Raw genomic sequence first — 16587 nt, forward strand, 5'->3', positions numbered from 1 at the left:
TTTTTATCTCTTTTTTGATATTTTCATTTAATGCATACATCATTTTCTTGACTTTCTCCATATTTTCCTTCAGTTTTTTAAGCATCTTTAAGATTTTTTAAAAAGTCTTTATCTAGTAGATGTGCCACCAGGTCTTTGTCAGGAACAGTTTCTGTTGGTCTTTGTTTTTTTCCCTTGAGAGGGCCATACTTTTTGGTTTCTTTTTATGCCTCATAATTTTTTTGCTAAAAACTGGATATCTGAATCTAATGATATGGTAACTCTGGAAATCAGATTGTCTCCCTTCCTCAAGGATTTGCTGGATTTTGTTTGTTTGTTGTAATTGTTGTAGATTGCCAAGGATCAGCCCGAGCTGCAAACTTGGAGTCTTCTTAGGTCTTTTCTGAGCCTGCACCTTCCCCTGGGCAAGTACAATGTCTTTCTAACTTACCCCATATATGTGGTTGCTTTTGAATGTCTTAGTCTTCAATGTCTGGCTCCCAAAAAGGGAAAAGGAGAAAAATGAAGGAGACACGGGAAAAGGCACATGCTCTTTAAATCCCCTGGAAGTTACCATGCGTTGCCATTTCTTTGTCTGTACCTCTGTTATCAGAGGCAGGAATCAGTGATCACAGCATAGATCCCTGTTATTTGTAGGACAGGGTTCATTTTTCCCATTCTGGCTCCTGCACGTTGAGCACAAGCTGCTACTGGAATGTATGCACATCTGGAAAGCCTGCCACAAGGCTGGGGTAGATGATGTGTAGCCACTATTGTGTTAAGAGCTGAAACTCACTGAAATTAAGTACAACTCACTGTCCAAGCCTCCTTCTGGAAGCTGCCAGTTTTGATTAGACACCAGGGTTCCAAAATAGATACATCAGACAGACTTGGAAAGAGTAATTGTTGTCTAGGTAGGGGGACAGATTCAGCCATCTTCACATAATTCTCTATGGGCTATGTTTTAAGGGTATAATTTCATTAAATTTAATGCATATACCAAATAGTGATTCATCAAACATAAAATAACATGTTTTATAATAAGCTGGTTTAGGGCACATTAAGAAAAGAAATAGTAAATATCTTAATGTATAATTGTAGAAACTAAAGAAAGAGAGTTGCTCTGTGTGCTCAAGAATGAAATCAAATTTTTCCTCTTTCAACTTTTTAACTCAACCATTACCCCCACTCCTCTTTCTTGGCATTTTCTTATTGTATCAACTGTGAAACGAGCCTACTTAAAATCAGACCCAAGAGAGGTAGGTAGAAGTTGTACTCAGACTCAAGAAAAAGCATGCAAAAATTTCTGTTCCTTTTAATATATGAAAAGAGGTTTCAAAATACAAATAGATAAATGTAGCTAATTAATTGACTTTAACATTAAATTCAACTAATACATAGCATTTATTATGTTATACCTGGAATTGATGGATTGGCAGGGGGTGAGTTTTCAGAATGCCATTTTGAAATAACTTGCATAATTTTGAAAAAGAGAATCCAGTATGATACTTTTTTTTTTTTTTTTTTTGGAGTGTTCTGCCATAAAAATAGCACTGGTCATTACAATCTTCCAGCACTTTTCTCTGAGTGATAAAAGATATTTTGGAAAATGTGGCTTTTATGATCTTTGGGAGGAGGCCTGGAAAAGGAGGGTTGAGAGTTCAGAGTAACACAGGAAATCTGTGTTTATAATGCTTAAGTGTGTGGGTGTGTTCCTGTGGGCAGTGCTGGAGAGAAAAAATAAAAGAAAACGCATGCAAACCATTGCAGGCAGGAGTTGAACAAAAGACTCAAAGAGTCTGTAATATTTATGAAATGTATTCAATATTTACAGAATATACTGGATTGAGGTTATCAAAAACAACTCTTGACACCAAAAGCACAATCCATAAAAGAAAAACGTCATATTTGATTTCATCAAAATTAAAACTAAGATAATGAAAAGCAAGCCCTAAGAGAGTGAAAAGCAAGCCACAGGTTGGGAGAAAATATTTGCAGATCATGTGTCTGAAAAGGGACAAAACTCAACAATAAGAAAAAAAGAAAATTTTTTAATGAGCAAAATATTTGATCTGAGACTTTACCAAGTGAGATGATGCCAAACAGCATTAGTCATTAAGAAAATGTAAATTGAAATCACAATGAGATACTACTACAAATATATTAGAATAATTAACATAAATTTTTTAAAAACTAACAATATCAAGGATCAGTGAGAATTAGAAACAGCTGAAATTTCTGTAAGTGGCCAGTAGGAACAAAAAATGACACAGCCCCTTTGGGAAACAATTTGGTAGCTTCTCATAAAGTTAAATATATACCTATCATATGATCCAGCAGTAGCACTCCTCAATATTTACCCAAAAGAGATAAAACATTATGCTCACATAAACTTATAAGCAAATATTTACAGCAGTTTATTCATAATGTCTAAAAATTAGAGACAATCCCAATATCTTTCAAGTGATGAATAGATACATTCATACAATAGAATACCACTGAAAAATAAAAAGGACAAAACTATCTATACAAGTAATAATATGGATGAATCTCAAATGCATTATGTTGAATAAAAGCAACTAGGTTTCAAAAAACACACATTATAGTTTCATTTATATGACATTTCGAAAAAAGCAAAAGCATGGAAATAACAGATGAGTGGCTGTCCAAGGTTTGGAATGGGTGAGAGGGCTGATTAGAAATAGATGGGAGGAGGAAATTTTTTATAGTGATGGAACTCTTGATTGTGGTGGTTGTTACCTGGCTGTATGTATTTAACAAAACCCATCTAATTGCAGATCAAAATGAATACATTTTACTGGATGACAATTTAGAAACATTGTTTTCATTTGCTCACATTTGTTGCACATTTGTTACACAGAGCTGACATTCTCACCTCCTCCTGACCTTCAAATGTTTCCACAGATAAGGCAAGTTCTGAATGAAAAAAATAAAGTGATGTTTACTATTCTATAGTGACTTGTTGAGGTAAGTAACCTGAAAAAGCATGGGAATGTGGGAAAGACTACATTCAAGAGCAACATCAAGCTAAATCTACCCCAGCGATCAGGGAGTAACATTTCAGAGTGGGCTGATAGCACCCCTTCATTTAGCTTGCTCTTTTCGCAGGTGCTAGGGAAAGCCATGCGATGCCAACAAACCCACACTGCTTCAACTTCCTGTAAAGAAAGCCCTACCATGATCCCCACCCACATTATTTATTTTGGTGTCCTGAACAAATAAGAAAATGTAGCCAGTAGTGTTTTCCTTCCATAATTCAAGTAGCACTGGGTTTTGATATAAAGGAAAGCAACATGCTGGGCAAGTTGGTGTGGTTACAGACCCTGCACAGGAGTTCTCTTGTGGAAAGTGGCAGAAAGTCCACTAATGTTCAGGAGCTCTGGGATCTAGTCTTGATTCTGCCATGCAGTAACTTGCTGTGTTACCATATGAGCATTTCACATAATTTCTCTAGGTCTTTATTTTCCGATTGTCTTAGTTAATATCTTGGTTGCAAGAAACAGATACCAAGTCAAGTTGGTTTAATCTAGATACAGATAAATAGAAAGATAGATAGCCAATAGTTCTCAACTGGGCGGTGGTTTTATCACCCACCCATCCACCCCAAGTGGACATTTGGCTATGTCTGGAGGTATTTTTGGTTTTCATGTCTGGGAGGATTGATACTATCATCAGTTGGGTAAAGTCCAGGGACTACCCTACAATGCATAGGATGGCCCCCAACAATAAAGAATTATCTGGATCAAAATAGTGATGAGGTTGGGAAACCCTGATATCTATGTATGTATATATGTATGTATGTATGTATGTATCTATCTATCTATCTCTCTCTTTGTATATATACTATGTATATAATATTTATGTGTCTGTAATTTTTAAAGCATAGTATATTATTTCACAAAATCTAGGGAAATTTGGGGGGTTGGAACTCATGGCACAGGAAGAGTAGAAATCAAGGCAGATTTTGCAGGTTTTGAGTTCTCAACAGAGTTCAAAGGCCTTCCTCTTAGTACCCTCTGATTTCCAGGACTCACTTACAAATGCCCATTCTCTGTGAACCTCAGACTGAGGGGAAATGAGAAAGACACAGCTTGAGGCAGCTGTTCATTCTACTCTAGTTGGCTATGTCCAAGAGGGAGTGTTCAAGCCAAAGTTCAAGCCAGTGGCCATCCTTGGAGACTGGGTCAGGAGCCCGTAGGTGGAGTTGGGAAAACAGCCCTAAAGAGGCCCATTACATTTATCTGTAAGGTACCAAGAATGCCACTGCTCCTCTGGAAACCTATTATCAAATAAAAGGCTGTGGGCCCCAGGGGAACTTGGAAACAGAAATGGCAGGTGTCTCCTTTAAATGAAATTCATAATATTTCTCTCTTTTTTTTTCTATCTTGAAGAACAGATTTCATTTTTTACACTTCTATAGAACAAATGGAACCATGACTTATGTTCCACAATTTCCATAGCTGATTTCATGAACTTTAACAAGTTTTCTTTATTTATAGCAGTCCCAAACTTTATTCCCTTAGAGACGTCAGGACGTGGAGGGTAATTTTGCTGCCTGCCCTCTACGCTTTAAAGACCAAGTGAATTCAAAGAACAGTAAATCCCTGCCCCAGCACAATAAGTGGGGTCCAAAAGGATTTTACGTGGGGTCTATAATTCAATCAACTATTCATGGTCGCGTTATTTTGAAGCTAATGAAATGGCTGCCAGGAACCTGCACTGCTTGCCAGTGGGTAGCGCCAAACGAAGCCCATCCCAAACTTGGCTGAGTTTGCCGCCATCTAGTGGCCACTCCCAGCGTCAGTTTACACCTCGCAATGAACAGGATGCGGGCCTGTGGCTTGCCAGGACGAGCGTTCAGCGGGCCATTCTAGGAATTTCCCGGTTAGTTGTCGCTCTTGGATTGGTCCAGACCAGGAAGACTAATTATTACAGGATTACTTAATAAGGAGCTTTTCTGTACTTGGAAACATAAAGCAATGGTTTTAATCTTTGTGAGATTACAGGCCCCTTTGAGAATCTGCCTATATGCATATAATTTTTCATACAATTTCTAGAGGGTTATGGGCTTACTAAAGCCAATCCATGGACACAAAGGGAAAGACACTGAATATAAACCTGATACATATGTTAGCTTGGTGTACTTGTAAGCCATTCTGAAGTCGTTTGGAACAGAAAGGGAAAATGGCAAGGGCAGGTGTGAGAAAAGGAGGAAATCTACTGCTAACTGGAGGATAGTAAGAGTCTTACTGTCCTCTAAAATGTGGCAAATGTCCATGGCTCTTTAGTTGTATTTATACATGCCATGTATCTCCACCTTAGCTTTCCACCCTTAAAACTGGTTCCTTTTTTACATGCCTGAGTTTTTCCTGGGGCTTCCTATTCTCCTCTGGTTTCCATCCAAAGTTGCTGGTGGACCAACAACAGGTTTGGGTTGGGAGTGAGAAGACTTCCTGGGATTAGGCTAGCACCCCCTATTGGCTGGGTGAGTTAGCAAGTCTTACACCCTCCCTGGCTCAGCGTGAGGACGAGCATCCTTTAACCCCTCTTAGGATGGAATGAGACACTGTGTACAAGTGAAAGACACTGAAACAGTCAGAAGCAGTACACAATTTTTGGAGTCTGCAATGTCATTCCAAAAACAAGTCCTTCTAAGATAGTCCATAGGTAATTCAGGCTTAAAGCGGGTGAAATAAATGTCGGCTGGAATTGCTGGGAAAGAAAGGATGTATTGTTCTATTTTCCATGGGCCTGTTGACAAGCGGCATTAGTAACTATTACTAGCACCTCCTCCCCACTACTCACATTATAAGCAAGAAGCTTTCACTTTTGGTTTCAGCAACCCCCTAACACATCACTTTACCTCATGGACTGTTACTTTACTCAAAGCTGAACTCTGGAATATTAAATAATGTCTTAATGTATATTTTTAGAAAAGAAAATTTTGCAAAACTCAAAACCACTACAATAAAGTAACACAACTGCAAACATTTTGTGAATGTGTTGCCATTGTGCTGTTTCTCTGGGTCTTAGCAACACTTATGGCAGCAGATCACAAACTTTGCTGCATATCCAGTCACTTGGGAGCTTAGAAAAGTTCGAATACCTAGACCACAGCCCTTGTTACTTAAATCAGTGTCTCTGGAGTGGAACCTGGGTCTGGAGAATTTTTTAAACCTCCCCAGGACAGCCACATTTGGTAACCACTAACTTAGTGGAGGAGTTGAGAATGTTCAGCTGAAGCACTGAGGCTGCCTTTGCATGATTCCCTTTGGCCCCAAGATGACTGCTCTGATCAATAAAACTATCGACACTCGCAAGCACTGGGGTGCTCACAGAGAAGAAATTAAAGGCCATGAAAACTGCAAGATGGGAAATGGTTAAGAGGCTTATAGTGGAATCTGGGCTTGAAAGGGAGATAAGAGAAGTGGATGAATGTGAAGGTGGACAGGACTGACGGTGCGGTCAGTTGGGGTAGGGGGAAGTCATGAGGCCACGGGACGGCTCAAAGGTGACCTAGTTCCTGGGAAACAAGGTGGCAGAATGTCAGTCAGCTACGTACTTTGCAGAGCCCAGTGCAAAATGAAAATGTAGAGCCCCTTGTTCAAAAATCATTAAGAATTTTAGGATGGTCACAACAAAACATCAGATTCAGCATGGAGCCCTTCTAAGCATAGGGCCCAATGCAATTGGTCCTCTTTTCCACCCACACCATCTTCCGCTTGTTCCTCCTCCTCCTTCCTTCCATCTGCCTCTCCCTCACCCCTGTATGCTGGTGTCTCTCCCTTTCTCTCTAAGCTTCTCTGTCTTTCTTTCTTCCTCTCCTTTGCCCATCCTCACCTCTAATCACAGTTACCCACTTAACCTAACTGCCCACACTACAAAACTGAGGTTTAACTTTCATGTTTGGATTCCTGAGTAGGGCTGCTTTTCCTGGGGCCGCTGAGTCTGAAGGATTTCTTTGCCCACACTTGAGTTTCAGTCATCAAGAAGACTTTGATTATAGGAGCAAGACATACCCCTTGTAGCTCTGTTCAGCAGTCTAAGCCTTAATGACTTAAGCCCTGACCGCCCTCGGGGATAGCTAAATGCTCAGTTACCCACATGCTGTTCCAAATTAGCTTCAGAAACCGAAAGCCCCACTTCCCTCTCCATAAAAAAGTCAGAAATATCTCTCTGGACCAAACTGTTGTTCAATCACTAATAAGGACAGGAAAAAAGAAATGCTTTGGACTCATTTTAACTTACTTAATTTCACTGGGCTGCAGAAAAGTTAACAGGCCACAGACAGGCTATTCCACAAAAATCCCTTTGATACCTGTAATGTGCTGGAAACCGTCCTTGGCAGTGATTATCTAAAAGTGCATGGAACAGGCAAAGTCTTGCCTTCAGAAGCTTACGATCTAGTGCAAACATGCAAAGGAATGAGATTGTTTCAGGCACAAATAACAGTATAAAGAAAAAATGTAAGATAATGGGATAAAGAGAGCTTGGAGTTGCAGGGGCTAATTATAGCTAATTATACTAGATCCTAGGGTCAGGAAAGACGCCTTTGAAGAGATAATGTTTGAACTAAAACTGGATGGAGTGGAGGAAAGGCCCTGGTAAGATCTGGGAAGCACATTTCAGGAAGAACAGCAGACAGGCCTTGAGATGGTGTCTATGAGCACTGGGTGTTCAAAAAACTGTTAACAGAAGGAGAGTGTGGCTGGGACACAGAGTGGGAGGAGCAGAGGACTAAAGGTGGGTGGACAGAGAGAGGCAGGGGCCTGATCCCATGGGCAGGGATCATGAGTCTGAATTTAATCCTAAGCATACTGAAAATTTTAATGAGGAACTGACATATTTGATTTCCACTTTTAAAAGATGTCGAGTCTGGCCACCATGCAGAAAATACATGGTCCAGGACAAGAGTGGAGGCAGGAAGCCAAGTCAGCTAACTATTTCCTAGACCAGGCAAGAAATGGTGGTGTTTACAGCACTGGAGATAATGGAAATAGTCAGATTAAGGACATAAATTGGTGGTGAATCCAAAAGTCTTTTCTGGTGGATTAGATCTGGAGTGGAAGGGGAAAACATGAGTGGAAGATGACTCTAGGTTTTTAGCCTGAGCAACTCTGTGAATAGTAGAGCCTTTTGCAAAGGGCAGGTGAAATGGGTGTGGAGGGGTGGGAAGAGGGATGATTCAGAATTCTGTGCTGGACACACTGGGGGAGCGAAGCCTGTGAGATATTCAGGTGGAGATGTGGGGCCATCCAGAATCCAGAAAAGAAGTTGGAGCTAATGTATGAAAGTTAGGGTAAGATTTAAAGCCATGGAAAGAGCTTTAAAGGTTTTAAGGTTGGATAAGAGGACAGGTGGACTGAGCCCTGGGACCGGGGCCAGTTTCACAGAAAACCTGTACAGTCATAAAGGGCTCCATGCTTAGATGGTCCCTGCACATGGTTTAATGATTTGCTGTCGCTATCTTGAAATTCTTAATAATTTTTGATCAAGGGATCCCACGCTTTCATTTTGTACTGGGCTCCACAAATGATGTGGCCAGTCCTGCTTGGGATACTTCATTGTTGAGAGATCTGGTAGAGAAGAAGACCTCATGAAAGCAGACTCAGAAAGAATAACTAACGAGGCAAGGGAAAGCCAGGGGGCATGGTGTCAAGGAAGTCTAAAAATTTTTTTTTCAAGGAGAAAATGCCTGATGGTGTCAAATGCTGCAGGACAGTTGAGTAAGACGAGGACAGAGGATTCCCTCTTGGCTTAGCAAGGTGTGGATTATTAGGGACTTTGATTGGAACCTTCCTAGTGGAGTAGCATGCACCAGTGCTTAACTGGGCTGACTGCTGAGGAAGAAGGAATCAGATCTATCACTTATACTTGAAAGCCTGTGTCAAGAAGATGTCTACATGGGGGTACCTGTCTTTTTTTTTTTTTTTTTTTGAGATGGAGTTTTGCTCTTGTTGCCCAGGCTGGAGTACAGTGGCCCAATCTCAGCTCACCACAACCTCTGCCTCCCAGGTTCAAACAATTCTCCTGCCTCAGCCTCCCGAGTAGCTGGGATTACAGGTATGCATCACCACGTCCAGGTAATTTTTTGTATTTTTAGTAGAGACAGGGTTTCTCTGTGTTGCTCAGTCTGGTCTCGAACTCCCAACCTCAGGTGATCCTCCTGCCTTGGCCTCCCAAAGTGCTAGGATTACAGGCGTGCGTCACCGCGTCCGGCCCTGGGGAGGTCCCTGTCTTTAAACCTATGCCCTTTCTCCCTCCATCTCCAGCTCCATTTTTCACAGTCAGGGGCCTCACACACATGGATGTGGACACCCCAGCCCAGACATCCGAACTTTGTTCTGGGCCTCGCTGCAATCAACCGTCTGCAGAAAAACCACTGGGAGGACCTAGGAAAACATTCTTGCAGCTCCTGGCCATCTGCGTAGGGAATTTCACAATCTCAGATGGTCTAGAAGGCAGGCAGGGCTCAGGGTCTAGGTGTGCATGTCCCCTTAACCAGACTCTTTGCACTGTGGGGAGGAAGGAGTACAGATGGTGCAAGAAAAGAGCAGGACCCTCTAAAATACATGTCTCCAATGGAGGCCCCTGTTGTCCAGGCCTATGGGCTATACTGGAGATGAAGATGTGGGTAGACGAAAGCTTTTCGTGGTAGGAAAATTGAGTAATTCTCACTTAGTTGTATATATTTTTCTCTATGAATGTTATCAGCGAGAGTGACGGCAGAAGGAAGTGTTAAGGCCTTGAGGGGAAAATTTAAAAGTAGGCATAAACGTTTTGGGGAAAATGAAAGTGAATTTACTAGGTATGTGCTATAGTTTAAATGATGGCATCTCCTCCAAAATTCATGATGAAACTTCATCTCCAATGCAACAGTAGTAAGAGCTGTGGCCCTTGCGAGGTGATTAGGTCATGGCAGCTCTGCTCTGATGGATGGCATTAGGATCCTCATACAAGGGCTTGAGGGAGTGCGTTCACCCTCTTCTGCCCTTCCCTCATGTGAGGTCACAGCACTCCTCCCTTTTGCCCTTCCATCCCTTTCTGCCATGTGAGACCACCGAGACAGCATCATCTACAAGGAATGAGCCTTCACCAGACACTGCTCTTGAAAGCACCTTGATCTTGGACTTGCCAGCCTCCAGAACTGTGATAAATAAATGTCTGTTCTGTATAAATTATCCAGTCTCAGGCATTTAGTTACAGCAGCACTAGTGGACTAAGACAGTAGGTGTGGTAAGTTGGCCTGGCTATGTCGAGTGCCCACCTCAGATGACTGGTCATAAATTCAAAGTGAATCCAGGCAGCTCAGGGGTGATTTTCTCCAGTGATGTTCAGCTGTCCAGGTACAGGCACTGAGAAGGTGGATTATTGGGTTTAAATAGGGTTAGGGGTTATGATGAGGAGAAATGGCCAGATCATTTAAGGCTGCATGTTCAGTAGTAGATTTCATGCTAGTTATGAATCTGTGGTAAGGAGGACCTAATGCGGTGACTGATAGTGAAAAAATGGGACCAGTGGAATGGTGGCTCACTGAGGTAATGTCAGAGAATTGCTGGAGTGGGTGAGCTGGGCACATAGGATGTGGTGGGCACAGAGTGGGAAGTCTGAAAGTGAGATTTCAGAGGTGGTACAATTACGGGGGTGACGTGGTTTATTTATGACTACGAGTGGCTGAGCTGGTTGGAGGAAGTATTATCTAACAACTCTACAAAGGAGGTGGAACTACCGGCCCCATTTTTCAGATGAGAAAACTGAGACACGGAGACATTAAAGTGACTTGCCCACAGTCAAAGAAGTGAGGAAAGGTGGAGCTGGAAATCAAACCCAGGCTCATCTGCCTTTAGAGGCCTCATTCTCAGACTGCCTCCTACACTCAGGTATGGCTTCGTGGTTAAGTCAAGTGTCCTTTTTTGTTTTTCTTTCAGGAAATGATTTTTATCTGGAATCTTACTTTTTATCTGTGAAGACACAAAGTTACTACAGTATCAATCACTTTCATTACCATGCTGGGCATTTCAGGCCACAGAAGAATGAGATTGGGATAATTTTGTGCTGGCCAGAAAAGCGGTTAAATTTGGGGTTTTCTGGGGAGAAATAATGAAAATAGACCACATTTATTGGTGGAAATGCAACTGCATTGTCTGCGGGCACTCTCTACTGGCTCTAAACCAGAATGACAATGTGGGATTAGAAGCTTGATTTGTGGCTTTTTGGAAGGAGCATACAGACTTGAATGAACATGTAATAACTTGCCCCTTGTAGATATCTAGGGGCTATGGCTCAAGTGGGGCAAGAAAAGCTTTTGTTACAGAACAAACCCTGTGTCAGCTTTTTAAATGTCACAGTCACAGTCACGCTGCGTATGTCTAATTCCCTTTAGTGGGCCAGCCCCGCTTCCTCAGAGTGTCTCTAATGAGACTGTCAGAATCCTAATCTTTTCCATCTTCTTACATTCTGAGCCTAGTAAAGTGTCCAGCACATAGTAAGTGTCCAATAAATATGCGTCAATCAGAATAGAAGAAAAATGAGCAAAACAGTACAGTGTCACAGAAGGGAGAGGGACTAATTACACCTGGGTAATTCAGGGAGCCTTCTCAGGAGGAGCTGGGTGCTGGCCATGGTAATGGGGAGGGAGGGGTAGAGTTGGAAAAAAAAAAAATCCAGAAAGCAGAATAGCAAACTTAGGGGCCCGACACAGAACCCACAAAGGTAGGAATTTTTGTGTGATTCTAGAAAGAAGTACCTTGCAATACACTGACAGATGTGGCCCCTGATCTTTCTGGAGAAAATGTGAGCAAGACTAACAGATTTCATAAAAACAGATGGAGGAAGCTAGCATGACAGTTTCAAGGAGGCTGAAAAATGAATTTGGAAGGACTTCTAACCATGAGTACTAAAAAGAAAGAACAATGACTCCAGGTTTAAATATATTTTCTCCTAAATCAATTTTTGCCATAAATTGTGTGGCTTCTCAGGAAATTCAGTTCAAGAAACATACAGAGCACCTATCACAATTACAGCTTTGTTTCCCTGGGCCTAGAGAGCTGATTCTAGGTTTACTTTCCTGGTTTTCACACTGCGTTCCATGTCCCAGGAACAGCCTGAGTCCCAGACAAATCAGGCCAGCTGTCACTCTACCTGGGAAGGAGAATGCGGACCGCTCAGAGGAAGAAGATCAGTGCCAAAATCAAGATCAAACAGGTTGGTCTCAGGACGGAGCACAAGGGCTGGGCTGAGAATGGACTGGAGGTGACAGCTCTCTATCTGCTATCATCTTTACTCTGAGTTGTCTGCATAAGAAAATTCCTTACCCACTAGTAAAGTGGATTTCTGGTTTCTGAATGAGCAGGTGCATGGAATCAAATGCAGAATGACCGTCAAAGGGGAAGAATGCATGCACAAGAATCTTTGGGTAGCATCAGCAGAATTGAGGACAAGAAAGACGGGAGCCTCATTTTGAAGGTCCTGCTCTTCCCCCCACAATTATATCTACAAATAATGATCTGAAAGAGACTGGTACGACAGGTACAGGCCTCTTACAGCTAATAGGAAAAACTGCTCTGCCACTGCTGTAACCCACATGTGAGTGATCACAAGCAGTTAAACACTGAGCCCCTGAAGCCCAAACAAACAACTTCCAACCTCACTTCAGTGGCCAGAGGTACACATGACAGTAGGAGACGGTCGACAGCTCTGGAGGAGGAAGCACTAAGTCATGAAGGAGGGTCTTCCACACAGCAAACAACCTAGAGTCCCTTTGCCTGCCCAAAGCAAGGAAAGTTTGAGGAACTGCTCCCGTCATAGCACAGAGACAATGACACTTCTACAGCAGGCATTCTGCAGGAAACTTACCAGAAGCTATCATTATCTTTATTAGAAAGTCACAACTCAGGCATTTTACTGATTTGGAAAAGAACTGGCAAAAACAGACAAACAAAATAAAGCAAAAAGGAAGAAAACAAGAATAGCCATGCAGACAAAATTGACGCAAGTCATGCAAATTGAGAAGGAAGTGAATATGTGGTATTTGGAAGCATAAAGACTAAGAAACAGAACATGCCAGTCAACTGCAGATCAGTATGTGTGCTGTGAGCCAGGAACAGACACTGGGCAGGAAAGGAGATATCTGAAGATGTTGTAAAGACCGTATGTCTAAAGAAAAGAATGAAGAACTAAACTTAACCAAGACAGACAACACGCTGGCACTGCTGGCTGTGCTTTTCACCAATGACTTAATTCAAAGGAGTTGATATCAGATCTCCATTATAGCTGATGTCCATTACAATAATGATAAAATGATAATTACTAGTGTTTATAATGCACTTACTAGATACCAGCTCTTATGCTAAAGTTTGACATAGATCATCTTCTCTTATCCTCACAATAACTGCATGAGTTAGCACTAGGATTGCACTCATTTTACAGTTGGAAAACCTGAGGACCAACGTCACACAGTGACCGACTGATGATACTGGGATTCAAATTCAGACAATCTGGCCCCCAAGCCAGCTTTTTAACCACTGTGTGATAGCTGGCTTATTCCATTATGGTAGTTTACACTTTGCCAGAAAATTCTTTTTGTAAACTTTATAAAATTATTTTAAAATATTAAAAAGTATTCACATCAGACTCAGGAACTCTATATCGTACTGCTTCCTCTTTCACTTTGAAACTCCAAACCAACAAGGAAGCAAATGGTTCAGCCACCATAGGCCAAAATTCCAGCAGTGGGGTATGGCCAGCCCCATCCAGAGCTGAGATCCATGTGTGCATGTTTTGGGGGTGGATGGGTAGTATGGTGTGGAAAGGAGACAGTGCAGCAGCTTAAGGAGAATAGATGGTGGTAGCAAAGTTGAGCATCACTTTTAGAAAGGTGGAGGGGTGGTGAGGGGTACTCACAGCATGACAGGCACAGCAGGGCAATGCTGCTTAAGTACCTATCACATACAGGTGAGCAAACACATGTTTTATGATGAGTAAATCAATGAGTGAACGAAATGAAATGACTGGTCTGAATGTACTGAAGATTCCATAGTTTTATGTAACTCTAGGGAAAGAATATGAGTGGTTATGGGATTGCGTTTTACTTTATGAACTAAAAGAAATAACTTTTAACATTTTAATATTCCTTGAACTCTTCTTAGATAAATTGCAATGCTCAGTCACTACTAAAAAGTATAAAATCTGAAGCTGAGTGTGGTGGCTCATGCCTGTAATCCCAGCACTTTGGGAGGCTGAGGCAGGAGGACTGCTTGGGCCCAGGAGTTTGAGACCAGCCTGGGCAACATAGTGAGACTCCCCCATCTGTATTTTTAAATAATAAAATTTTTTAAAGTATGGAAATTATTTGTAATGAACACATAAACTCTGATCAAAGGCAAAGTCGAAAAGTATGCTAATCAAATGGGCGTTAGAAGTTGTGACTGAGCTTCTTGGCAGCCAAGACAAAGAGGAGAACACAGCAAGTTGCACTTGTGTCTTACTAGAAAGGAGGAAGCACTGCAGTCCCCCAAAGAAGATAAAGTTATTTTCTGAGCACTGAATTCCCAAGCAACTTTCTCACATAGAGTTATACATAGAAGCCGCTGGTATTGTCCATTCTTCCTTCTCATGTTTCCAGTACAATTAGGAGCAGATTTCATGAAATCATTACTTGCAGGAAAGCTATAAACTGAGGATCTAACATTAAAAGACAACTCAGTGAACCCTATTCTGTGAGCATAGCAAGATAATGTAATCCAAGTACAGCTTCTAGTCTGATCTGAGGTTGGAAATGAGACTGTCTATAAAGAAAGGAAACAGATGTTTGCTGAGCACCTAACATATGTCATATGCATGAAATATTTTCTTCCTCTCAGCATATGTGTTACTAGTCTCATTTGTAGAAGCTAAGCAACTTGCCCCAGATTCACTGCTGTTTAAAGCAGAGTCCCAAGTTCATGCACACTTTCCTATATCATACGTCCTCCTTTCTTTCACAATTTTATCAGGAAGAGTCAATGGACAATTTAGCCCCTTTCTTTGGGCAATTTGAGGTTATTCTCCCCAGTGAGGGCCTAGAGTGCTGGTGTTACATACCTTATTAAGAATAACTCATTTTGTTCAAAAGCCAAAGGATCAGTTAGTTGTGGGGTTGACTCATATCTCCATGTTCAGAAATGTTCATGGCTCTTATCTCAAAGGAAGTCCATAGTATTGAAAGCTGTAAACTTCTCTGTTTAAATGGCCTGGGAAAGGATTATTATACTCTCTTTTTAGTGATCAGAAGAACTAGAGACTCCCCGTGGACAAGATGTTTACACTGCGACCACAGCATGGGTAGGAACTGGGTGGCGGTAAGAGAGACCCGGATGGAGAGAGGGCTCCAGGCAGATGAGAAAGAGCTGGAAGCTGCAGAAGGGAGGACATGGCTGAAGTCTCCGGTATGCAGCAGGGGAAGGGAAGGTGACAAGAGAGAGGTGGGCGGGTAAGCAGGGCCAGATCATAAAGACTCCATTTAATTCCTTCATGCAGAGGGTCTGTACATAGTATAAAGCCTTCTGCTTCTCCAAAAAAGCAGACACGATGTGCAGGAAAATCACTGTGAGAAAGACGGCAAGTCTGGGGCGCCCTCAAGAACATCTGCACCTAGATCTCAAGGAAGGTGAATGGCAGTGATGGGAACAGGGGTGTGGGGTCAGAATTCCTCTTAGGCACTATCTGGGGCTCCCATAGTTGTTCTCATCACAGCACCTCTCTCACCACTTTGCAGTTGTCTCTGCCCCCACTGAACAGTACGCCCTGCAGGACTATCTTCATATTTCATATTTAGCTCAGCTTCCTGGCAGCCAAGACAAAGAGAACACAGTAAGTTGCACTCCTGTCTTACTAGAAATGAGGAAGCACTGCAGTCCCTCAAAGAAGACAAAGTTATATTCTAGATCTGGCAGGCCTATGGGTATCATTTTTTTTTTCTTTGCAAAGTGACTTTTGGTTTTTAAACAAGCTTTCAAAGAGAAAAAGGATGATGAGTAAAGCCTAACACACGAAATGTCAATTATTTTCTCTCTTTGTAACTTTTGTATCTCAGTTCCTGTCTGGGGACTCTACAAAATTTCCATGCCATCCTCTGAGACAGAATCCCCACAATCTGCCTGTGCCTCACTGTGGCTCTCCGTCATGCTCTTCCAGGTACTATTTGGTCTCATTTGCTGTGGCCACAAGTGGGACTTTGCTTCTACTCTTTCCTCCCCCCCATCTCTTGTATCTTAATACAAGTTCAGACCACTCGACCTGGGTGCACCTTCATGCAAGATTCTTTCCTCAAGCTGCCTTGTGTGTGATAGGACCATTTTCATCAACTTATTTCTCTCAGTTGGTCCGAGCATCTTTCCAACACCTCCACAGTGGGCCTTACTCAAAAGGACCACATTCCAGCTGGTGGAGTCCCCATAGAGTTCTCCCACTGGATGCTATATGAAGATGCTGCATAACTGTGAGGTGTGAGACAGGGAGATGGCAGCACTACCATTAATGAAGTGACTTATAGTGATGTACACCCACACCAGGGCCATTGGGCATCTTAACCCTGGCCTAGTTTCAGAC

General features: G+C 42.1%; 2 protein-coding genes across 6 annotated transcripts in view; one reads left to right on the forward strand and one right to left on the reverse strand.

Annotated features, from left to right (window-relative positions):
* CNRIP1 (cannabinoid receptor interacting protein 1) overlaps positions 1-16587 on the forward strand; it is a 1091934-nt gene that overhangs the window by 667617 nt on the left and 407730 nt on the right. The gene's annotated exons all lie outside the window — the stretch shown is intronic.
* Positions 1-16587, reverse strand: part of ARHGAP25 (Rho GTPase activating protein 25) — a 91519-nt gene that overhangs the window by 70430 nt on the left and 4502 nt on the right. The window contains exon 1 of one of the 3 annotated variants that reach the window (XM_050754425.1): positions 2876-2898. The exons of the other annotated variants lie outside the window; for them this stretch is intronic. The gene's annotated coding sequence lies outside the window, so the exon portion shown is untranslated. Of the gene's footprint in view, positions 1-2875; positions 2899-16587 lie in introns of those variants that run through there. 3 annotated transcript variants of the gene reach the window in all.

Source organism: Macaca thibetana, chromosome 13 (assembly GCF_024542745.1).
Source record: "Macaca thibetana thibetana isolate TM-01 chromosome 13, ASM2454274v1, whole genome shotgun sequence".
Classification (NCBI taxonomy): Eukaryota; Metazoa; Chordata; class Mammalia; order Primates; family Cercopithecidae; genus Macaca; species Macaca thibetana.